The 19,130-nt window shown below is 40.6% G+C and overlaps 1 pseudogene; it reads left to right on the top strand.

Moving 5' to 3' along the window:
• Nucleotides 1–769: 769 nt before the first annotated feature.
• LOC103350442 (14-3-3 protein zeta/delta pseudogene) lies at nucleotides 770–2,546 on the top strand (annotated as a pseudogene).
• Nucleotides 2,547–19,130: the final 16,584 nt, after the last annotated feature.

The raw sequence follows: 19,130 nt of genomic DNA, 5'->3' as shown, positions 1-19,130 counted from the left end.
ACAGCAAGGTTATTAACCAAATACACTATTGCTCCACATGAAAGAGAAAGTTTATGGAACCTAGAAAAGAAAAAAAAATGGCACGTGACTCTGCTAGTGTGAGATCCTTTAAACCCAAATCAAATGTATGTATTTTTCTCCTTCACTATGTTTTAATCCAAAAGGCGAACAACATTGTAATGGTGAGTGTGGAGTAAAGCCATCATGCCTCATTATCAAAATGGAAGGAAAAGGAACATGCTCAATGCTCCTCCTTGTGAAATTTCAGTGAGATGCTGTGAGCTACTAGCTTTAGGAAAGGATTTGCTTCCCTGCTGATTCATATTATCTTCAAAGGACCAAGTGATTAGGAGGAGGACAAGAGATGTGTTCTCTCAAGAACAGAGAGAGGCAGTAGAGTGGGTTATGCCTGAGCTCATTGTATTAAACTCAACAGAACAAGATGGCAGATTAATAGCTGGGATCTTGCTTTTGGACCACCATGCTTCCCTTCACCTTGCACTTGTATGGAGTTTTGATCTGTCAGTGTTCATTTGTGCATCTATTCATTACATCTATAAGCAGACTTTGAAATCTAGGTACTGCATATTGTTAACCCAGAACCTTGAAATCATACAAGAAAGTAAGACATAATTAACTTCCAGAAATAATAACTATCTGTTTTTTAATATCTATATCAAAATGATATTAAATATTGTTTAATACAGATATCCCTTACTTTTTTTAGACTGGTTAAAGTTCTGCAGTTAAAAGACTAGCCAAACTCTCCGCCGCCGCCCAGAGCCCGGTGAGCCTCCGTCCGTCCGTCGGCTCTTACTCCAGACACAGAACATCCAGTCATGGATAAAAATGAGCTGGTGCAGAAGGCCAAACTGGCTGAGCAGGCTGAGAGATATGATGATATGGCAGCTTGCATGAAGTCTGTGACTGAGCAAGGAGCTGAGTTATCTAACGAGGAGAGGAATCTCGGTAGCCTATAAAAATGTCATAGGAGCCCGTAGGTCATCTTGGAGGGTCGTCTCAAGTATTGAGCAAAAGACCGAAGGTGCTGAGAAAAAACAGCAGATGGCTCGAGAATACAGAGAGAAAACAGACCGAGCTAAGAGATATCTGCAATGACGTACTGTCTCTTTTGGAAAAGTTCTTGATCCCTAATGCTTCACAAGCAGAGAGCAAAGTCTTCTAGTTGAAAATGAAAGGAGACTGCTACGGTTACCTGGCTGGGGTTGCTGCTGGTGATCACAAGAAGGGGATTGTGGATCAGCCACAACAAGCATACCAAGGAGCTTTGAAATCAGCAAAAAGAAATGCAACCAACGCATCCTATCAGATTGGGTCTGGTCCTTAACTTCTCTGTGTTCTATTACGAGATTCTGAATTCCCCAGAGAAAGCCTGCTCTGTTGCAGACAGCTTTTGATGAAGCCATTGCTGAACTTGATACGTAACATGAAGAATCATACAAAGACAGCACGCTAATAATGCAGTTACTGAGAGACAACTTGACATTGTGGACATCGGACACCCAAGGAGATGAAGCTGAAGCAGGAGAAGAAGGGGAGAACTAACCGGCCTTCTGATATTTGTCTGCCTCATTCTCAGATTTACACAGTAGACCATTTGTCATCCATGCTATCCCACAAATAGTTTTTTTGTTTACTATTTATGACAGGTTTATGTTACTTCTATTTGAATTTCTATATTTCCCATGTGGTTTTTATGTGTAATATTAGGGGAATAGAGCCAGTTAACATTAGGGAGTTATCTGTTTTCATCTTGAGGTGGCCAATATGGGGATGTGGAATTTTTATACAAGCTATAAATGTTTGGCATAGTACTTTTGGTACATTGTGACTTCTCAAGGGCCAGTGTTAAAACTGCTTCCGTGTCTAAACAAAAGTGCCTGCACATTGGTTTGTCCTGGTGGGGAATAAAAGGGTTAATTGTTCCAGTCACAGGTGGAGTTATTGTGGGTATTTAAGGTTTGGAGCACTTAGACGACTGTGGGAGAAACTGGTAGCCCAAGGCTGTTCCGTGTCGAGCCGTGTGGATGTGCGGGATGCTGTCTCAGTGTGCACACCTTGGGCTGCAGCTGCAGGGCGTGTTCCTTTAGACAAAGTCGGGACCCCAGAAAGGCAGAAACAGTTCACATTCCATTATTTGTAAAGTTACCTGCTGTTTGCTTTCATTATTTTTGCTACACTCATTTTATTTGTATTTAAATGTTTTAGGCAACCTAAGAACAAATGTAAAAGTAAAGATGCAGAAAAATGAATTGCTTGATATCCATTATTTCATGTGTATCAAGCACAGCAGTAAAGCAAAACCCATGTATTTAACTTTTTTAGATTTTTTTTTGCTTTTGTGATTTTTTTTTTGATACTTGCCTAACATGCATGTGCTGTAAAAATAGTTAACAGGGAAATAACTTGAGATGACGGCTAGCTATGTTTAATGTCTTAGGAAATTTTCATGAACAATCCAAGCATAATTGTTAAGAACACGTGTATTAAGTTCATGTAAGTGGAATAAAAGTTTTATGAATGGACTTTTCAACTACTTTCTCTACAGCTTTTCATGTAAATTAGTCTTTTGGTTCTGAAACTTCGCTAAAAGAAATTGTACATTTTTGGAAATTTATTCCTTATTCCCTCTTGGCAGCTAATGGGCTTTTACCAAGTTTGAATGCAGAGTTTATCATAGTAGCAAAAGTACAACTAAAATGACTACCATTCCCAACTAATATTCCCCTCTCCTCTCCCACCCCCCCAGAAAAGGAAAAAAAATTTTCCTAGGAGTAGGGGGGGAGGTTAATTGGAAAAAAGCGATGTGTCCCATTAAGATTTTGGTGTGGGGCATTTTCTGACTTAGGCAGCCATGATGCTCTTGGCACATCATGACATTGGGTAGCATTAACTGTGAGTTTTGTGCTTCCAAATGACTTTTGGTTTTTAAGAATTTTTTGTTACTCTTAAAGCTTGCCTTTGATTTTGATCCTCTAATTCTTTCAGTGTGTCAGGTGCGCAAGGGCACCTTCCTTTTTAAGCCTCTGTCTTGTCACCAGCCATTCCTGCTTCGTGGCCATGCACGTGGAGAAGGCCACATGATCTTCCTGGCTCCACTCTGTCTCAGATCCCACACTCTCCCCTCAGCCTCCGGACTGCAGCCAGTCTCTCCTCGGTTGATGAGATTCTGTTTATCTCCCTGTAACTCTACCTGTCCTGAATGGTCTGTCATTGTCTGCCTTTAAAAATCTCTCCTCTTCTCCTCCAGAGCAGGGACAATGTTTTCTGTGTGTTCTATTGTGCCTAGTACACTGTAGATGCTCAATAAATATTGATGATGGGAAAAAAAAGATTAGTCAAGGAGAGGCACAAAGATGGCAGAATAAGGAAGAAGTTTACTACTCTAGTATAGGGGAAGATAGTTAAAAAAAACATGGAGAGACTGCAATCTCAGGGAAGAGTTAGGGAGAAAACAGCAGAGGAACCTCCACACAAATTAGAGAGACACTGTGGATCTTTGTGGAGGGTATGAACATGTGCATTTCAGGACCTTAGCAGCCGAAAGCCTCAGCACCAGCTTTGGAGAACGAAGTGAGACCAAACTGCAGCAGCCAAAGCCACTGACAATAAAGCTGCAGGGAGAGCCTGGTGTGAGTCTGGCTTAAAGCCCTGTGGGGGACAGCAATCTGCCAACCTAGAAGGAAAAAAAGGCGCATGTTTCTATCTCCCTGACCACCTGACACCTGTGTCCTGTGACTAGCCAAGAGTGGGCAGGGGCCATTTTGGACATACATAACAGCTGTTTCAGCTCATGTCTGAAGCCCCAGCAACTAGCTGGGAAGAGACGCCTGAGTCTGGCTGGGAGAACTGACAAGGGGCTGGGTGCTTATGTGCTGGCACTGTGAAAACACTGTGGCTGTGTGGGAGGGCACAGGGTGTGGCTGGGTCTTTGGATAGTCACTGTGGACGGCTCTGCATGCTCAGGGCTCCCTGATTCCTTGCTGAGGGTCATTGTTGCAGGATCTGTGCTCACACTGAGGACTGCACAGATCCTTTGTGTGGTTCTTGTGACAGGCATTGGTCTCTTTGGAGGAAAAGAGGTGAGCTTGACACTATGCAAACAGAGCTGAACAAACCTCCCCTCTGATTAAAAAAAAAGCAAAAAGAGATTTTTTTTTGACAGGCAGAGTGGACAGTGAGAGAGAGAGAGAGACAGAGAGAAAGGTCTTCCTTTGCCGTTGGTTCACCCTCCAATGGCCGCCGCGGCCGGCGCACCGCACTGATCCGATGGCAGGAGCCAGGTACTTCTCCTGGTCTCCCATGGGGTGCAGAGCCCAAGCACTTGGGCCATCCTCCACTGCACTCCCTGGCCAAAGCAGAGAGCTGGCCTGGAAGAGGGGCAACCAGGACAGAATCCGACGCCCCGACCGGGACTAGAACCCGGTGTGCCAGCGCCGCAAGGCAGAGGACTAGCCTAGTGAGCTGCGGCGCCAGCCCGCAAAAAGAGATTTACCATTCCCAATTTAGGAGTCACCTTGGACACTTTCCTCACCCTGGAGCACTGAACAGAGCTCCTTGGCCACTCCCAGCAAACACCTCAGGGTATTCTCTGAAAGAGCAGACACTCCACTAATCCACAGAGGCATTGTCCAAAGAAAAAACCATCACAGGGAATAAAAATAAAACAAATATCTCCACAAATGCCTAAAACTAAACACAGCAATTCAAGAAGCAAAAATAAGGAAGACAACATTATGCTCCCAAAGGAATACAACAATTCTTCAATACTAGAATGTGAAAATGGAGAAACTGAAGAAACACCAGAAATGGAATTAAAAAAATTGATCACAGGATTACTTAGAAGTAATCAGGGCCGCGCTGTGGCTAATTAGGCTAATCCTCCGCCTTGCGGTGCCAGCACAGCGGGTTCTAGTCCCGGTCAGGGCGCCGGATTCTGTCCCGGTTGCCCCTCTTCGAGGCCAGCTCTCTGCTGTGGCCCGGGAGTGCAGTGGAGGATGGCCCAAGTGCTTGGGCCCTGCACCCCATGGGAGACCAGGAGAAGCACCTGGCTCCTGGCTTCGGATCAGCGCGATGCGCCGGCCACGGCGGCCATTGGAGGGTGAACCAACGGCAAAAGGAAGACCTTTCTCTCTGTCTCTCTCTCTCACTGTCCACTCTGCCTGTCAAAAAAAAAAAAAAAAAAAAAAAGTAATCAGAAGCTAATCCATGAACTAAAGAAATCCACACATGACATGAAAGAAAATTTTTCTTATGAAATTGATATTTTAAAGAGAAATCAAAACAAAATATTAGAAATGAAAAATTTAATAAAACAAATAAAGAATGGGGTGGAAAACCTTAACTGAATCAGTGAGGTAGAAGAAAGAATATCCAACTTAGGATCAAATCTTTGGAAATTTTACAGTCAGACCAAAAAATGAAGAAGAAATTTAAAAACTAAAAAAAGTGTTGGAGATCTATGGGATACCATCAAATGACCCAACATATGGGTCTTAGAATTCCTGGAGGCATGGAAAGAGAAAATGGATTAGAATGCCTTTTTCGTGAAATAAAGAAGCACATAGAACTCCTAATAGATATGACCAGAAAAGATCTTCACCCACGACACATTGTAGTCAAACTCTCCACAGTAAAGCACAAAGAAAATATTCTAAAATGTGCACAAGAGAAACACCAGATTACTTTTGGAGGATCACCAATTAGACTCACAGCTGACTTATCATCAGAAACCCTACAGACTAGGACAGAATGGTGAGATATATTCCAAGTCTTAAGAGAAAAAACTGTCAACTCAGAATACTGTACCCTGCAAAGCTCTCATTTATTAATGAAGGTGAAATAAAGACCTTCCATAACAATCAGAATTGAAAGAATTTGTGCCACTCATCCAGCCTTACAAAGGATGCTTAAGGATGGGCAACACACAGAAACACAGAAACAGTTTGAAAGAAGGTGAAGGCAGAAAATCTCCCAGTAAAGGTGTGAAGGAAATCCAAAGTAAGCAAAAGGAATATTTATGGAAAAATTGTAGGGTCGAGTTTTTACTTATCAACAGTCACCTTGAATGTAAATGGCCTCAGCTCTCAGATACTCTGGCTGAATGGAAAAAAAAAATCTATTTGCTGCCTACAAGAAACACTTGTCACCAACAAAGATACATGCAGAATGAAAGTGAAAGGATGGAAAAAGATATTCCATGCTAACAGAAACCAAAACAAAGGTAATGTAGCCATCCTAATATCAGACAAAATAGACTTTAATACAAGAACTGTTACAAGACACAGAGAAGGGCACTGTGCAATGATTAAGGGATGAATTCAACAGGAAGATGTGACTATAAAAAATGTATATGCACTTAATTACAGGGCACCTAGCTATTTAAAAGGAATGTTGATGGATCTAAAGGGAGACATAGACTCTCATCCAATAGTAATGGGGGACTTCAAAACCCACTTTCAGAAATTGATAGATCAACAAGACAGAAAATCAGCAAGGAAATAACAGTTAATTGACATTATAGACCAAATGGACCTAATGGATTAATTGAAAATAGGTCTTAGTAAAAAATAAGAATGGGAATAGGAGAGGGAGGGGGAAGAAGGATGGGAGGGTGGGGTTGGTAGGAAGAATCACTATTACTGTGTTCCTAAAGTCATATTTATGAAGTACTTGAAGTCTATATACCTTAAATAAAAGGTTTCTGGGGAAAATTATTAGTCAAACATTCCAAATTAATGAAAAGTGAATTTAGTTTCTGGAATACTTTGTATAGTTACTGTAAAGTATCCATTTTATTGATATTTCCTTTACATTTATGTAATTCTTTTCTGAGATGGAAAAATAGACTTACACCTTTAGTTGAAAAAGAAAGTCACTTGAATTTTCACACAATTGATTTTTAAACTTTTACTTAATAGTTTATAGGCTCCATAAGCACCTTCTCTGAAATATAACCTTTTTCATATCTCATATATAATGAATAATTTTTGGCACTTTTGGAAACCAAAAGGACAAGTAATGATTAAGTATTTGAAATACTAGATTGGAAATCAGGAAACTTAAGGTATTATCTCAGCTTAACACAATGTGGTCCCAGCTGCTGTGCACGGCCCAGCTGTTACAAAACTCAATAAGGCAATTTTAAAGAAGTGCTTTGTGCTTTTTGGAAGAAAGCTTTTTTTTTTTTATCAATATAAAGCATTAATATGAGTTGCTTCGAGTGCCATTACCTGAAATCTTGGAGTCAATACAGTATTCTCTGTTGCTGGTGTCTACTTTCATAAATCACTCTAGGGTTATACTGTTAATTTCATCTCCACACAGGGTTTTTGTTAACACTTGGAATAAGCAGGGATGCTAAGCAGTGAGATCAACGTACTATTGGAAGTCACTCTGTATGTGGGCAACATTTCTTTCTATAACATCCCTCCTGGTCTCCCAAAGGGTCATTCTCCTGTCTTGAATTTCAACATGTACTATTTATTTTCACATCACAAAGACAAGCATATTGTTTGAATTTTCTCTCTTTTCAAGAACACTGGAAAAAAAATTAGTAGACTTGAATGTTTCCCAAAGAGAGGCAATAATAGTACTGTGAATTTACACCAGATTGCAGGACAAGAGTCAAACCATAATGAATTAACTCAATAATGCTGCACCTTCAATCTAAAGAGAATGACAGGATCGTAACACAATTTCTGCCACAAAACTGCTATTTTCAAATTTGTTAACATGTATTTCAGGTAGCATTCTTAGCAATTTACTGTAGGACCATTTTCTTCAATGTTCTCGCCAGGGTGAATAGCTATCATCCTACAAAATGAGAATTCAGGCCACATGTCAAACTTTCAAGGAGGTACACTGGGAGGTGATAATGCCCAAAAGATAAATTGGAAAGATACCATAGGTATTAGCTTGTGTAAATGCTGCTTTCAATTTGTGTAACAGCCACTGTAGCACTCTCAGAACAAGATAATGAATTAAATGAAATTCTTGGCTGTCCCCTGAAGTCCTAATAAGGACCAAATAGCTGGATTCAAGCTTATTTGAAACCTATCCTGGAACCCCTCCATAGATGCCTCACTCTCATCCCATAATTGGGCCAAGACAAGCTTTAATACAGCTTAATTTCTACCCTCTTTAAAGCACTGACAAGAGTGACTCTTGAATTATTGTAAAACCGTGTGTGTTTCTCTGCTTAGAAAGCACCTTCCAAATGCTGGGACTTGTCCTTGGTTCTCAGTTTTTACGTGGATAGTGTTTATATTGTAACCCACACAGGCATTGTTATTATCTTATCTTTTTCATCCTTCTAACCGACTTATTACCGACAGTGTAAGTTAGCTCATCTGTTGAATAGATTTCTAAATCATCCTTTAAAGAAATTTAGCTTTAATTAAACCACTTTAATCAGCCAACATAACCTCTCCAAATACTTTCAGGTGCTTTATATGACATAAATAAGTATGAAATGCTTTCCATCTTCATGAGCTCAAAATAAGTTTTAGTGAGGGAAATGGACAGTAAAATTAAAATATTTGGAAATTAATTTAAAATGATCAACACATTATTAAGTGGACAGAAAAATCTTGCAATTTTTTTAACATTCCAATATTAGTTGTTACTAGGAGTAGATTGGAAAGGAGTTTGCTATGAGGAAAAATTGTGATGGCATATTAAGAAGAGCTTAGCTTCCTTTGGATTATGCAAACTGATATTTTCTAAATTTAATTTGTGTTTTGATTCACGCTTTGCAGGACTTCTCCAAAATTGGTCCAACAAGTAGTCAATCAAAAAGAACTCATTAAAACACTTCCCCGCAAGCCACTGTTTATAAAAATTAAGCAGAGAGCCCCCAGAGCCAAGGTCTCCTAGAGGTAGAAGCAGGCCTCAGAGCTTCCTCATCCACATCTGGTGGTCAGAGAAACCTCCCTTCTGTGAAGGCAGCTAGGATGTTGCTCTACCTGTGTGTGAAGCTCTCATAGGTCCTGAGGGCCACAATCTTTCATGTATCTGTCTATCAGTATTCCCTCTAACTGCACCAACACTTGCCTTTTGAATATATGAGGGCACTCCAAAAAGTCTATGGAACTAGAAGGCGAGTTTATTTTGGTATGTTACCAAGTTGAAATCCATGCATAGAGTTTCCATTATTTGCATTTCCCATGAACTTTTTGAAGAACTCTTGAAGCTGTGCCAGACTGTAGGTTCTACCTGACTCAATTGTCTTGTCAATCTGTTTCCAAGGGTGTTCCAATTAACTGCCTAGGCAGTTGATGAGTTTTCTAATACCTGTTCTGTGTTCAGAGTTTTTCCCATATTGTTACAGCCTCTTTGGCCTTCAAAACACTTTGAATATCACTCTTCAACTGTGAGGCAGGGTGCAGGGATTTGGTGCAATTGGTAAGATGCTGCTCCCATATCAGAGTACTTGAGTTCCCATCTTGGCTTTGTTCCTGCTCCTGATTCCAGCTTTCTGATAATGCATATCCTGAAGGGCAGCAGGTGATGGTTCAAGTCCTTGGGTCCCTGCCATGAGATCCATCGAGGAGACCCGGACTGGATGCCTGACTTCTGCAGGCATTTGAGGAGTGAACCAGTGAAAGGGAGACTTTTCTGTTTTAGGTCTCCAGCTCTTTGCCTTTCAAATAAATAAAAAGTAACTGAAAATTTCAGACTTGGGAGCATGGTTGCTGATGATACTGAGTGTATGGCTCCAACTAGTGCTGAAGGTTCAGGTCCTGTATCTTTTCAGAGAGGGAAAAAACCTGCAACCTGCCTTCTTTGTCAGAAGCCTTGTGTGGTTTCTGTTGCAATTGCAGTGAATCAGATAGGGTTCTTTATATTGAAGCTCTTACTACCAAATACTCAAAACAGTATAAACCCAGAGCTTTTCTGGATTTAATGAAAATGAGTAATCTTAAAGAGAAAGTTCTTGCCTCTGGAAAAAGCAAGGTTAAAAAAAGCATAGGATCTGAGCAGTAGATTTATTATTTTATTCAGCAGGAGGGGAGATAAAGAATTCTTGTATACCTAAAAATTTCCTAAAAGCCTACCTTCATTTTTTTTCCTTCCTTCTGTACTTAGTCTCTACTGGAGGCTCTGACATTTCTTTTTTAAGAAAAATATGTTCAATCAAATGCTCCCTGTTAAAAAAAAATGAATGCCTTTGCATTAACAAAATGTACTGTTCTTTGCATGCTGTGGAAGAGAATTTGGCAGAAATGGAGTCTACCCAAAGGCAGAGTTGGTAAGGAGAACCTGGAATTAAGCACCAGTTTTTGCAGTCAGTCTGTGGAGCAAGGCCATAGCAAGAAGTTCGTAGGAGTTTACACAAGAATCATCAGGAGTATCAGAGGAAGATTCAAGATACTAAAATCAAAGAGCAGGAGCAGATATTTAGCCTAGAAATGAGATTGCCTGAATCCCAGATTGGAGTACTTGGGTTCAATTCCTTGAACTGACTCCTGACTGCAGATCCTGGGAAGCAACAGTGATGGCTTAAGTAATTGGGTCCCTATCACTCACATAGGAGACCAGTTTGAACTCCTGGCTCCCAGCTTCGACCTGACTCGGCCATGATCATTACTGGCATTTGGGGAGTGAATTGTTGTGGTCATTTAGGGAGTTAACTGCCTCCTCTCTCTCTCTCCCTCTCTCTCCCTCCCACTTTCTGTGTGAATGTCTGTGTGTGTCTGCCTCTAAAATAAATAAATCAAAATTTTAAAAATAAAATTCAATCAAAGAGTAGAGCTGAATTAATTATCAAATGAGAATTAAAGCATCATGAAAAACAATAGGGCTATCAGGCAAGGTGGCGTCCAAAGTTTACTGAACAGATTTCTCCAATATTAACGCTTTCACTGGTGCACTCTGATTTATAAACAGATAAACCAGGGGTGTCTTCAGGGTAACTCAGGCTTCTGACACAGTCATTGTGACAGAATTTCATTATGTGGGGATACTAAGAGAAATATGCACATAAAAACTAGCCAAATAAGTCCATTTATCTAAAAGACATTCTATGTTTCTCAGAAGCTATTCATCACCCATACAAGAAAGAATCCGTTCGAAGGGGGAAAAAATGTTTCAACCTGGATATGAACTCCAAAGTGCAAACATCCTATATCTTTTAAGCTTCGCTCTTATATTACCTATCAAACAACAAATAAAATCCATGTGCAAAGGTTTTAGGAGAGTCCCCAGCGAGGGCTACTGTGAAGACAAATGGTTAATGTCTGCTCTCCCAGCTGCTCAGTTAATTACTGTAATAGAAAACATCTTGAGGGAAAACACTGCATATAGTTATTAGCAATTAACCCACAACTCTAAAAAATCACAATTCTAACTAATAATCGAACATTGCCCAGCCAGTCTAATTACAGTTTCTATGCAAAAGTCATATATTTTCAGAAAATGTGAAATATTACATAAGGCATCACTGTTTAAAATGTGGACAGGAAGTCAGGAAAATGATTACATTGTGTAATGCCAAAGGAGTAGAATAGATAAAAATGGAGGGGGCATGATTTATGTGGTAACAGACTAATTCCTCAGCAGGTAACAGAATCAGATGTATCAGCCAGAGAACTTTTCTCTAAGTGTTCACCACAATACAGGACCCTGTGGTGTTAATGGCTGATAATACTGAAGTGGTGAAGAATGTGGAATAGAATAATGTAGGCAGGAGAAATTTATGAAATAAAATAAACAGGTATTGATTTAGTATGCTTTGTTTTTCTTTAAATCATGAAATCATCGTAAAGTGCAATCTTGAAGCCTAAATATTTCACCTTCCATTTGGATCTGTTTCTTCTATTGTTCCCCATGATACTGGTTTTGCTCATTGTTTACTGGACTTCTTTTCCTCCCTGGTGCACAGTAGGTGCACAGTATTCTTGCCTCAAAATCTCAATGCTTGATATTACTTCTGCCTAGAATATTCTCCCCCAGGTTTGATACGAAAAGTTCCTGCTAAGAATTCAAATGTATGCTCAGAGAAGGAAGACCCAACCACCTTACAAAACAGCCTCTTTCCTTTTCTTCTATTCTGTTATATTCCATTGCTTTCCGCTTCATATACCACTATCTGCTGGTTTGGAGACCTCGCACTGAGAAACACCAATCTACATAAGTGATCATTTAGTTAAATTAGCTCTGGTTCTATTCTTTCATATTCAGAGATGCATTAACTATTGAATTCCTTTTCATCCTGTGTGACTCACCTCATACAAATACTGTGGAAGATTTTCCTGACCATAAGAAGTATACCCTGCCCAAGGTAATCCCTCCCTCTGTATTTTATATTTGTTTCTCTTATTATATGAATCACATTGGTCAAGGTATATTTTTCACTCTCCTAGAATCAAACATACTCTTCGAGTATGTGCCACCTGTCTCAGTGTTTATATAGATTCTTCTTCCTCCTCTGCCTTCTGTTTTTTTCTACCATCCATTTTTCTCTTCCTCTCCCTTCTATTCTTCCTCCTTCTTCATTTCGATAATCAAACCATAAACTGACATAGTACAAATAAGTAGCACATAAATTTGGAATGGTTTTCTTCACTGTGAATTCATTCAGCAGAATATCATGTAACCAACGGCAGGTACATTTTTGAAGTCAGACATTCAGATGACAGCTGGTTTATTCTGAGTGGCCAATCTGTGAACTCTTCCTTATCTGGTCTCAAGGATGATAAGGAGTTTACCTCAGAATGAAAAGCAATAGACTCGGGCCAGCCCCGTGGCTCAATGGCTCAATAGGCTAATCCTCTGCCTGCAGCGCCGGCATCCAGGGTTCTAGTCCCGGTTGGGGCGTCGGTTCTGTCCCGGTTGCTCCTCTTCCAGTCCAACTCTCTGCTGTGGCCCGGGAGTGCAGTGGAGGATGGGCCAGGTCCTCGGGCCCTGCACCCGCATAAGAGACCAGGAGGAAGCTCCTGGCTCCTGGCTTTGGATCAGTGTGGTACGCCGGCTGGCGCAGCAGCCATTGGGGGGTGAACCAACGGAAGGAAGACCTTTCTCTCTGTCTCTCTCTCTCACTTTCCACTCTGCCTGTCAGGAAAAAAAAAAAAAAAAAGACAATAGACTCTTACTTCACTAAAAAAGTCTTGCCATGAAGAAAAAGTCATCTGAACTAATCAATGTGCTAAGTGATATAGCCTGCTTTCAATCTGGCATAAACTCCTAATCTTGTCAGGGGCAAGTATGAAACATTGCAGTTTGACACTAGTCTGGAGAATATACATTAAAAAATTTAGTGTCCAATTCACATACCATAAAATTCATCCTTGTAAAGTGCACAATTCAGTGCTTTCTAGTTTTTTATTTTTAAAGATTTATTCATTTATTTGAAAGAGTTACACAGAGAGGGGAGGAGAGACGGAGAGGTCTTCCATCTGCTGGTTGACTCTCCAACTGGCCGAAATGACCAGAGCTGCGCCAATCCAAAGCCAGGAGCCAGGAGCCTTCCCTGGGTAACCCACAAGGGCATAGGGGCCCAAGGACCTGGGCCATCCTCTACTGCTTCCCCAGGGCATAGCTTTCCTTTAAAAAAAAAAAAAGATTTATTTTATTTTATTTGAAAGAGTTACAGAGAGAGGTAGAGACAGAGAGAGAGGTCTTCCATCTGCTGGTTCACTCCCCAAATGGCCGCGATGGCAGGAGCTGTGCCAATCTGAAGCCAGGAGCCAGGAGCCAGGAGCTTCTTCGGGGTCTCCCACATGGATGAAGGGGCCCAAGGACTTGGGCCATCTTGCTCTTCCAGGCCATAGCAGAGACCTGGAGCAGCTGGGACTAGAACCGGCACCTATATGGGATGCCAGCACTTCAGGCCAGGGCTTTAACCTGCTGAGCCACAGCACTGGCCCCAGTAAATAGCTTTTCTTACTACAATGGCATGAACCTGTAAACCAACAAAAAGAGGAACCTTGGAAATTCATAAATATGTTTAAATCAAACAACATGCTCTTTATCAATGGATAGATTCAAGAAGGAATTTAAAAGAAAATTTGAAAATATCTTGACACAAATGAAAATGGACACAAAAGTTTCCAAAACCAATGGGATGCAGCAAAAGCAATTCTAAGAGGTAAATTTATAGCAATAGAAGCCTACATCAAGATAGAAGATCTCAAATAAACAAACCTATACCTTGAGTAACTAGAAAAATATGTATAAGCTTGGGCCGGCGCCGTGGCTCAATAGGCTAATCCTCCACCTTGCGGTGCCGGCACACCGGGTTCTAGTCCCGGTCGGGGCGCCGGATTCTGTCCCGGTTGTCCCTCTTCCAGGCCAGCTCTCTGCTATGGCCAGGGAGTGCAGTGGAGGATGGCCCAGGTGCTTGGGCCCTGCACCCCATGGGAGACCAGGAAAAGCACCTGGCTCCTGGCTCCTGCCATTGGATCAGCGCGGTGTGCCGGCTGCAGCGGCGGCCATTGGAGGGTGAACCAACAGCAAAGGAAGACCTTTCTCTCTGTCTCTCTCTCTCTCACTGTCCACTCTGCCTGTCAAAAAAAAAATGTATAAGCCATATACAATGTTAGAAGAAGAGAAATAATAAAGGGTAGAGCAGACATAAATGAAATAAAGGCTAACAAAGAGAAAAAGGAAACTGATTTAATGTTTTGAAAGATAAACAAAATCAACCAACTTTTTAGTTAGATTAAATAAGGGAAAGTGAGAGAACACTTAAAGAAAATCAGAAGTGAAAGTGGAGACATTATAACTGATACCACAGAAGCACAAAGAATTATAAGAGAAGAGTAATAACGATTGTACTCCAAAAACCGGATAATCTGGAAAAAATGGATACATTCCTAGAAACACACAACCTACCAAGAGTGAATCATGGGGGTGGACATGTGACACAGAAGGTTAAGCTTACACTTAGGATGGCCACATGCCATATCGGGGTGACTGGCACAAATCTTGACTGATCTGTATTTCCAGAGCACTTCTGATCCAGCTTACTGCTAATGTTACTGGGAGGCGGCAGGTAATGACTCAAGTACTTGGGTCCCTTCCTCCTGACTTTACCCTGGTCTATCCTAGGCTGTTGTAGGCATTTGGGGAATGAAACACTAGATGGAAGTTTTTCCCTTTCTCTCTCTCTCTCATGCTCTGCCTTTCCAATAAATAAGTGAACCTTTAAAAATATTCAGGTATGAAGAAATAGAAAATCCAGATAGGGTAATATGAAGTAAGGAGATTGAATCAGTAATAGAATCTTCCTTCAAAGAAAAACTAAAAAATTAGAGGAGAGGTAATACTTTCAAACTCATTTTACAAGCCCAATGTTATGCTGATACCAAAGCCAGATGAGATCACCATAAGAAAATTATAGGCCAATATCCCTGATGAACACACATGTAAACATCCCCAGCAAAATAGTAGCAAACTGATTTATACAGTATATACAGTATATTAAAGGATCATCCCCAAATTAAGTGATGATCATCACGATGAATGTATGTTTCACTATAAGAAAATCAGTAAATGGGATATGCAACATTAACAGAAGGAAGGACAAAAATCACACAATCATCTCAACAAATGCAGAAAAGCATTTCGTAAAACTGAAAACCCTTAAGCAGGATGCACAGCAGACTCATAGAATGGCAGATGTCCTAAACAACACTCTGGCCTCAGAATCAGCCCTTAAGGCATTTGGATCTGGCTAAGAAGCCCATGAGAGTTTCTTGGGCATGGAAAGCCAAGACACTGTGGCAAAAACAACAACAACAACAACAACAACAACACCTAACCAGTGGAAAGAATGGGCCATCAAAGAAGGAGGTACCTTTCTCTGAAGGGAGGAGAGAACTTCCACTTTGACTATGGCCTTGTCTAAATAAGATCGGAGTTGGTGAACTCAAGAGGCTTCCATAGCATTGGCAGCTCATGACAAGAGCCTTGGGTGATTACTGACGTCATAAATAAGAGTGTCAATTATTAAATCAACAACAGGAGTCACTGTGCACTTACTCCCCATGTAGGATCTCTGCCCTTAATGTGTTGTACTATGTGAATTGACAGTATAACTACTGTATACAGTATACTACAGTATAACTCCTTACTCAAACAGTACTTTATACTTTGTGTTTCTGTGTGGGTGCAAACTGTTGAAATCTTTACTTAGTATATACTAAATTGATGTTCTGTATATAAAGATAATTGAAAATGAATCTTGATGAAGAATGGGATGGGAGAGGGAGCGGGAGATGGGAGGGTTGCGGTGGGAGGGTGTTTATGGGGGGAAAAAGCCGCTATAATCCAAAAGTTGTACTTTGGAAATTTATATTTATTAAATAAAAGTTAAAAAGAACTGAAAACCCTTTTGTGATAAAAACTCAATAAATTGGTACAAAAGGGATGTATCTCAACAAGATAAGGTTGTGTGTCACAAGCCCACAATTAATGTCATACTCAAAGATAAAAAGTTAAACACTTTTCCTCTAAGAGCAAGAGCATGACAACGATACCACTTCTATTTGACATAGCACTGGAGATCTTATCAGGAAAAAATAGGCAAGAGAAAGAAATGAAAAAGTTTCCAAATAAGAAAGGAAGAAGTAAAATCATCACTGTTGGCATGTGATGTGATCCTTTATACAAAACACCCTAAAAACTCAAACAACAAATAACTATGTAGAATAAAGGAATTCAGTAAACTTGTGAGATACAAGATCAATACACAGTAATCAGTAGCATTTCTATTCACTAACAATGGAGATCAATAAGTGATTCTATTTATAAGACCTAAAAACACTTAGGAATAAATTTGACAAAGGAAATAAATGATCTATACACTGAAAACTATAAAAGTCCAATGAAGGGGCTGGTGCTGTGGCACAGCAGGTAGGGCCACCACCTGCAGTGCCGGCATCCCATGTGGGCACTGGTTCGAGTACCAGCTGCCCCACTTTTGATCCAGCTCTCTGTTATGGCCGTGGAAAGCAGTGGAAGATGGCCCAAGTCCTTGGGCCCCGGCACCCACGTGGGAGACCTGGAAGAAGCTCCTGGCTCCTGGATTTGGATCAGTACAGCTCCTGCTGTTGCAGCCATCTGGAGTGTGAACCAGTGGATGGAAGGACTCCCCCCCGCCCTGCCTCTGCCTCTCTGCAACTCTGCCTTTCAAATAAATATATAAATTTTAAAAATAAAAACTCTAATAAAAGTAATGAGGGGGGCTGGCATGGTGGATCACTTGGTTAATCCTCCGCCTGCAGCGCTGGCATCCCATAGGACACCAGGTTCTAGTCCTGCTTGCTCCTCTTCCAGTCCAGCTCTCTGCTGTGGCCCAGGAGGGCAGTGGAGGATGGCCCAAGTGCTTGGGCCCCTGCACCTGCATGGGAAACCAGGAGGAGGCACCTGGCTCCTGGCTTCAGTTCGGAGGGAAGACCTTTCTCTTTGTCTCTCTCTCTCACTGTCTAACTCTATGTGTCAAAATAAATAAATTTAAAAAAGAAAGTAATGAGGAAGACACAAATAAATGGAAAGAGAACTTCCATTCATGGATTGGAAGAATTGATAAGGTTAAAATGTTCACACTACCTATACTGATTTGAAGATTCAATGTAATCCCTATCAAAATTGAAACACATTTTCCAAAGAAATGGAACAAAAAAGAATCCAAATAAGCACAGTTATCTTGAGTAAAACAGAAAACACAAAGCTGGAGACATTACATTATATAACATCAGATATACTGCAAAGCTATTGTAATGAAAACAGACTGGGGTTAGCATAAATTCAGACATAAACTTATAGATCAGAATAGAGAGAGCAAAAATAAATTCAAGGATTTATAGTCAATTGATTTTCAATAAAGATGCTAAGAATCCACAATGAGGAAAGGTCAACCTCTTCTAAGTGATGCTGAGGCAATTAGATAGCTATATGCAAAAGGAGGAATTCAGACCCTTATTTCACACTGGTTATAAAAATCAGTTCTAAGTGAATTAAAGACTTAAACAGAAGACCAAAAACTGTGATGCTGCTAAAAGAAAACAAAGGGTTGGAACTCTGTGACATTGTCTATGGAATAAGATATGAACACTAAGACATAGGTAACAAAAGCAAAAATAGACAAATGGAATTATATAAAACTAAATGCTTCCACTTTGCTAAAGAAACAAATTGACAAGAATGAATAGATGACCTATGGAATAACAGAAAATATTTTCAAACCATACATCTGATAAGGGGTTAACACCCAAAATACATAAGGAACTCAAACAACTCACCTAAGCAAACAACCTAGTTAATAATTGCACAAGAGTCCTGAATGGACATTTTTCCGAAAAAGAAAAAAAAAACACTAGCCAGCAGGTGTAAGAAAAGTTGTTCAGCATCACAATTATGAGGGAAATGTAAATTAAGCCCACAGTGAGGTATCACTTCAGTCCTGTTAGAATGGTTACTGCCCAGAAGACAATAGACAACAAGCCTTGGAGAGGATACGGGGAAAGGGAGACCTGGCACTCTATGATGACTATGCAAATTAGTGCAGCCATTATGGAATACAGAATGGAGTTTCCTCATAAAACTAAAAATAGAACTAAAGCTGATCCAGCAATCCCACTTCAGGGTATATATCCAAAATAATTAAAAGCAAGATATTGAGGAGATAATTGCATACCCCTGTTCTTTGCAGTGTTATTTATAATAGCCAAGTATTGGAAGTAACCCAAATGCATACTGACAGAAGAATGGATAAAGAAAATCCATGCAATGGCATATTATGAAGGCTTTTTTAAAAAAATATTTTATTTATTTATTTGATAGGTAGAGTTACAGAGAGAGAGAGAGAGGTATTCCAATCCCCTAGTTTATTCCCTAAATGGCCGCAAAGGCCAGAGCTAGGCTGATCTGAAGCTAGGAGCCAAGAACTTCCTCTGGGTCTCCCACGTAGGTGCAGGGTCCCAAGCACTCAGGCCATCTTCCACTGCTTTCCCAGGCCATAGCAGAGAGCTGGATCGGAAGTGGAACAGCAAACTGGTGCTCTTTAGGGATGTGGCGCCGCTGCACCACAGTGCCAGCCCCTACCAAGGCTTTAAAAACAGGAAATACTGTCACATGCTACAACATGGATGAATCTCAAGCACGAT

The sequence above is a fragment of the Oryctolagus cuniculus genome, chromosome 4, assembly GCF_051225735.1.
Source record: "Oryctolagus cuniculus isolate XC-2025 breed Fujian yellow rabbit chromosome 4, ASM5122573v1, whole genome shotgun sequence".
Taxonomy (NCBI): domain Eukaryota; kingdom Metazoa; phylum Chordata; class Mammalia; order Lagomorpha; family Leporidae; genus Oryctolagus; species Oryctolagus cuniculus.
Note: the sequence above shows the minus strand (reverse complement) of the source record. Positions and strands in the feature narration are given on the sequence as shown.